Source organism: Porites lutea, chromosome 14 (genome assembly GCF_958299795.1).
Source record: "Porites lutea chromosome 14, jaPorLute2.1, whole genome shotgun sequence".
In the NCBI taxonomy this organism is placed as follows: domain Eukaryota; kingdom Metazoa; phylum Cnidaria; class Anthozoa; order Scleractinia; family Poritidae; genus Porites; species Porites lutea.
In genome coordinates, this window is record NC_133214.1 from 4,487,636 (window position 1) to 4,493,419 (window position 5,784).

General features: G+C 41.2%; 1 long non-coding RNA gene across 1 annotated transcript; it reads right to left on the bottom strand.

The window, feature by feature from the left end:
- Positions 1–1,914: 1,914 nt before the first annotated feature.
- Positions 1,915–3,169, bottom strand: LOC140925124 (uncharacterized). Its single transcript, XR_012164368.1, has 3 exons — positions 2,821–3,169; positions 2,292–2,409; positions 1,915–1,982 (listed from the first exon to the last, which is right to left on the bottom strand). It is a non-coding gene; the product is annotated as an uncharacterized lncRNA (long non-coding RNA).
- Positions 3,170–5,784: the final 2,615 nt, after the last annotated feature.

Sequence of the window (5,784 nt, forward strand, 5' to 3'; positions counted from 1 at the left end):
ATACTCAAGCATCTAGCCACCATAAGTAAATCCAACTTCATACAAGTAGTATCTTCCACAAGTTTCCAGTCAGTTATATGGAATGTATGGGGCATCCATCAGAGATGCAGTTGTGGATCCCTGATCACAACAATAATTTTCAAAGACGAACAGCGAGTATGAGTACTGACTGAGTAGACATGTTGGGGAATCCAGGTTTTCCTGAAGTTGGATGGTGGGTTCCTCTGATTGCCACGTTGACACCACAGCAAAAAGAGCAGGCATCAGGGATGCTTTTGTAGTTAAGCACTACAAATAGGGAAGAACAGTTAGGATGAGTTGCTGGTTTCCATACTTACTGGTTTATTGGTTGGCCGGTTCTATGATTTCTGATCTCTTGTGTTATGTAGATTAAGTGACACCGGTTTCTGCCGAAACAGTTCATCGGCCACATAACACCACTACACCTTCCACAAGTTCAGCTTTCATTGGAATCCGACCATACTCAAGCATCCAGCCACCATAAGGAAATCCAACTTCATACAAGTAGTATCTTCCACAAGTTTCCAGTCAGTTATATGGAATGTATGGGGCAGCCATCAGAGATGCAGTTGTGGATCCCTGATCACAACAATAATTTTCAAAGACGAACAGCGAGTATGAGTACTGACTGAGTAGACATGTTGGGGAATCCAGGTTTTCCTGAAGTTGGATGGTGGGTTCCTCTGATTGCCACGTTGACACCACAGCAAAAAGAGCAGGCATCAGGGATGCTTTTGTAGTTAAGCACTACAAACAGGGAAGAACAGTTTGTATGGGTTGCTGGTTTCCATACTTACTGGTTTATTGGTTGGCCGGTTCTATGATTTCTGATCTCTTGTGTTATGTAGATTAAGTGACACCGGTTTCTGCCGAAACAGTTCATCGGCCACATAACACCACTACACCTTCCACAAGTTCAGCTTTCATTGGAATCCGACCATACTCAAGCATCCAGCCACCATAAGGAAATCCAACTTCATACAAGTAGTATCTTCCACAAGTTTCCAGTCAGTTATATGGAATGTATGGGGCAGCCATCAGAGATGCAGTTGTGGATCCCTGATCACAACAATAATTTTCAAAGACGAACAGCGAGTATGAGTACTGACTGAGTAGACATGTTGGGGAATCCAGGATTTCCTGAAGTTGGATGGTGGGTTCCTCCGATTGCCATGTTGACACCACAGCAAAAAGAGCAGGCATCAGGGATGCTTTTGAGTTAAGCACTACAAATAGGGAAGAACAGTTAGGATGAGTTGCTGGTTTCCATACTTACTGGTTTATTGGTTGGCCGGTTCTATGATTTCTGATCTCTTGTGTTATGTAGATTAAGTGACACCGGTTTCTGCCGAAACAGTTCATCGGCCACATAACACCACTACACCTTCCACAAGTTCAGCTTTCATTGGAATCCGGCCATACTCAAGCATCCAGCCACCATAAGGAATCCAGTTCCACACAAGTAGTATCTTCCACAAGTTTCCAGTCAGTTATCTGGAATGTATAGGGGATGCATCAGAGTGTAGTACTGTTGTGGATCCATGATCACAACAAGTGCAGAGAAACAGGCAGTATAAGTACTGATTGAGTGGGTGTGTTGAGTATCCTAGATTTTCTGGGGTTGGATGGTAGGTTCCTTCGATTTGCAAGTTGACACCACAGCAAGAAGGGCAGGCATCAGGGATGCTTTTGTAGTTCAACACTATAAACAGGGAAGAACAGTTAGTATGAGTTTCCAGTAATTTCCCATTCATACTGGTTTATAGGTTGACCAGTTCTATGTTTGAAGAAAAGAAACATCTGAATCATACAGAGCTATTTGTCTGCTTAATATAAGGCCAAGTCACTTACCATCAATCCAAAGTGCCTTCAAATCAGAAAAGAACAATGTCAATGGCTTCTCTTTGTCATCTCTGCTTTTTTTGCCACAGCAGACAAGCAATCTTGTCCCCACATGTCTTCTAATTTGAAAATAAAATATAAAAGATCAGCCCTCCAAGTTGCGACCATTTTGGTCGCCACGGCGCCTAACATTTTGGAGCAAGTGAGGAGAGAAACAGTCAGTATGAGAACTGACTGAGTGGTGTTATTAAATCACGTGTTTAGGAGGTCCAGGGAGCAATCAGCATCACAATTTATCACCAAATACTTGTTTAACAAGTCACTCTTGTTAGGCTAAATAGCTTTTTCCAACTTTAAAACCACATAATGTTAATTCTCAAGGAAAGGTATTAGACAGTTATAATCCAAAAAACTGAATTGTCACACACCTGATCGACAAATCCAGGGTACATGGTGGAGGGAAAAAAAAACAACAGTGGCTTGGCCTCCATGCCAGCTCTGCTTTCTTCCACATGACAAGGGAGAAATCTTCCCACCACACTCCTTCTAATAAAATTAATGATATATGAAATATGATAACAAGTACAAAAGTCAATATTTAAATTCAAATCAATGTTTCATGTCAAAAAGTGTACTGAAATTGAAAAAACAACAACCGCCATAGATCAAGCGTCTCTTAATCCCACTTATAAATCAGCTGTATGTTGACTGCTGTAAACTGTGTTCCTTCAAGGATTTGAGCAAGAGTGATAATGATAGCCACAATCAAATGAAGACAGGTAAATGGTCACGCAGTGACCACAATCACAACAGGAGTAGAGAAACAGCCAGTTTGGGTATCTTGGGTTTACCAGGTCCACACCACAGCAATAAGGCCAAGCACAAGGTATGCCTTTGTAGTTGAACACTACAAATAGGGAATATCACTAAGTATGAGTTTCTGGTTTCCATACTTACTGGTTTATAGGTTGACCGGTTCTATGTTTGCTGATCTCTCATGGCATGTAGATTATTAAGAGTGGGCTTTTTGAGACGATCTGAATGAGGATAAGTGATCCGAGATCACTCAGATCATGGTAGATCAAATGAATTGATGACTCCACCATTTGGTCCACCATGATCCAAATGGTCTGGGACCTCCGATCCTAGTAAATCCTTATCATCCCAATGGTCAACCCACCCCAAGTGACACCGGTTTCTGCCGAAACAGTTCATCGGCCAAACACCACTACATCATATCCACAAGTTCAGCTTTCATTGGAATCTAGTCATACACAAGCAACCAGTGACTGTAAGGAATCCAAACTCATACAAGTAGTGTCTTCCTCAAGTTTCCAGCAGATATCTGGAATGAATGGGGCAGGGTGCTGTTTAGTCTGGCCCTTCTACCTTGGAGCAATCTGGCATAATTCTACCTGCCAGGAGCATAAGCTCCCGCCATCATAGCTCTAGTGGTCCCAAGGGCACGCAAGCCTCCCCGCCACGTCAAGGCACAGCACCAGGGGAGGTAAGACCTATTAATCCTTAATAAATGCTTTACAGCACTTCGATTCTGCCTTTGGATTGAATATTAGTGAACCTATCTGAGACTAATGTTTTCAAGCTAAAGTATTTCAACATACACTATCCCATCATCTCTGTATTGTTCTTACCAGGATTTTCCACACTGGGGTCCACAGGACCCATAGAGAAGCTGAAAGGAGGTCATGAGGGAGAAAAGCGGGTCACAATTTTCAGATACAGCTTACTCAATGCTTTACTCACAGGTCTGAGTAAGAGTAGATAAATCATACGTTGATCCAATTTTACATACACTTGACTCAACGTTTTACAGCTGTGAGTTAGAGTAAAGACGCCATAACCAATTAAATTTTGTCTAATACTATAAGGAAATGTACGCATGTTTACGTATGTTTTGTAATAGGTCTTTCTTCCTTCCTTCCTTCCTGGCACCTTTGGGACCCCTTTGGCTAATTATAGCATTAATGGCATTTCCAGAAAAAGTAAGAACACTGGTAAAAACACTGTGTCTGATAAACGTGTTAGTGCCCCAAAATTTTATTGTCCCATAGGCTACATGTAGCACAACCAATCCAGGGGTTGGGAGATTTCTTGAAATTTATACAAATGGTCTTTGTCCCCCAGAGTTTCCACCAAAAAGTTCACTAATAATTTATGGAAAATTGGGAGGATTTTTCTGTCTTTGTCTCAAGATAAAATAAAATAATTTAACAGGTAAATATCATCTGTTAAAAACTGACTACTAGCAATTTGATTGGTTGGACGATTGGCTCACAAACAATTTGTCACCTTCTTAGACGATAACAACAAGCTAGCACAATTATTCCGAAGTGGCAATTGTAAACACCATTCCACTGAAGCGGCTCTTCTGTCTGTAACTGATGACCTATGAAAAGCTATGGATGAAAAGAAAATCTCAACATTGGTGTTGATGGACATGTCAAAAGCCTTTGACAGTATAAACCACAACATGTTGTTATTTATACTTCGTAGCCTTGGCGTGTCTCCATTATTATTATTTTTTCATTCACAGTTTATTTGGTAAAGCAGGTTAGGTTAAAAGGCAGCTAAAGCTGCTGTGGACCTGCTGATAACAGGGTTTTCAACTGTTTTGTAAAGTAGCGGATATACTTCTGAAAGCACCGGAGGTGAATTTTTTCTTGGCGCCGTAAGGCGCGTCACGAGCGCCGAAGGCGCAAGCACCTAGGGGGGTCTGGGGGCATGCTCCCCCAGGAAATTTTTAAAATAGAATACTCAGAAACGCCATTTCCAGCGTTTCTGGAACCAAGGAAACAGTTTCCTAGGCAATGCTGGCGCTCACTAAAATTCTCTTTAAAAAGTAAATTACTGAATGAAAATGGTCAGTTGGTAGGGGGAGGGGGAGGGAGAATGGCAACAACAGAATTTTCATTGGCTTATCATTGCGAATTTATTTGATTTTCAAAAAAGATGTTTGGTAACAATTCCGTTTAAATGAAGAGGGGAAACCAATAAAATATCCCGCTGCTCAATAAGCAAAGAAAAAAGAGTTATATGACCATTTTGAAGAATGTAATTGATTATTCTGTTATCCTCTAGTCAGTATGTTCATGAGATGCCTTAGTAAGAAAAATATATAATACAGTAGTAAAAAAAAATCGCCAATATTGATTGGCCAATATTGATTGGTTCAAAAGTTATCTAAAAGGAAGGTACCAGAATGTTCGTAAGGGGAATGACTGTGGTTTTGCAGTCTCTCCCAGTTGATTATATATGGAGTTCCGTAGGGGTCCATTCTTAGCCCCATTCCGTTTACTTTTTATATAAATGATTTATTAACCCATTTGCCCCTGAGCCGCCCGTAACCGCCCATGCTGGTCCACACGCTTCTACTGCTTGTGACATCATCAGTTTTAACGGTGATGGACAACTTGTGACCCCTAACTGGTGCGGAGTGAAGAGATCTTTCAAACCATACTAGAATGAGCACAATTCAGTCAAGAACACTGGAGAAAGAGGCAAAAAACGATGTAACATTGACCTGAAAATTTCCATGAAAATCTTGTTCCACTACCAACCTGCCTTTCCTTTCATCTAATTCTAACATCCTAAAAGTATTTCTAAAAATCTTTCCCATGAAAATAAAGCCTACTAAATGCCCAGCAAGAGAAAAAAAAGGAGGCAAGAAAAGGGGAAAAAGAGGGGAGGAGAGAAAGAGAAAAGTACAGTGCACGCCAGAACTAAGTGAACCAAACTATACGCGTAATATGCGTTGGGAAAGACAAGTCAATTGCGTCAGGCTGGATGCGTCCGTGCATCTGAGCTGACCAGCCAATGCGTACGCTCTGAAATGCATCAGTACACATTAAGACTCATTAGTATGTATGGCCTAGCTCTTTGTGTAGAGAAGTTATGTGTTGG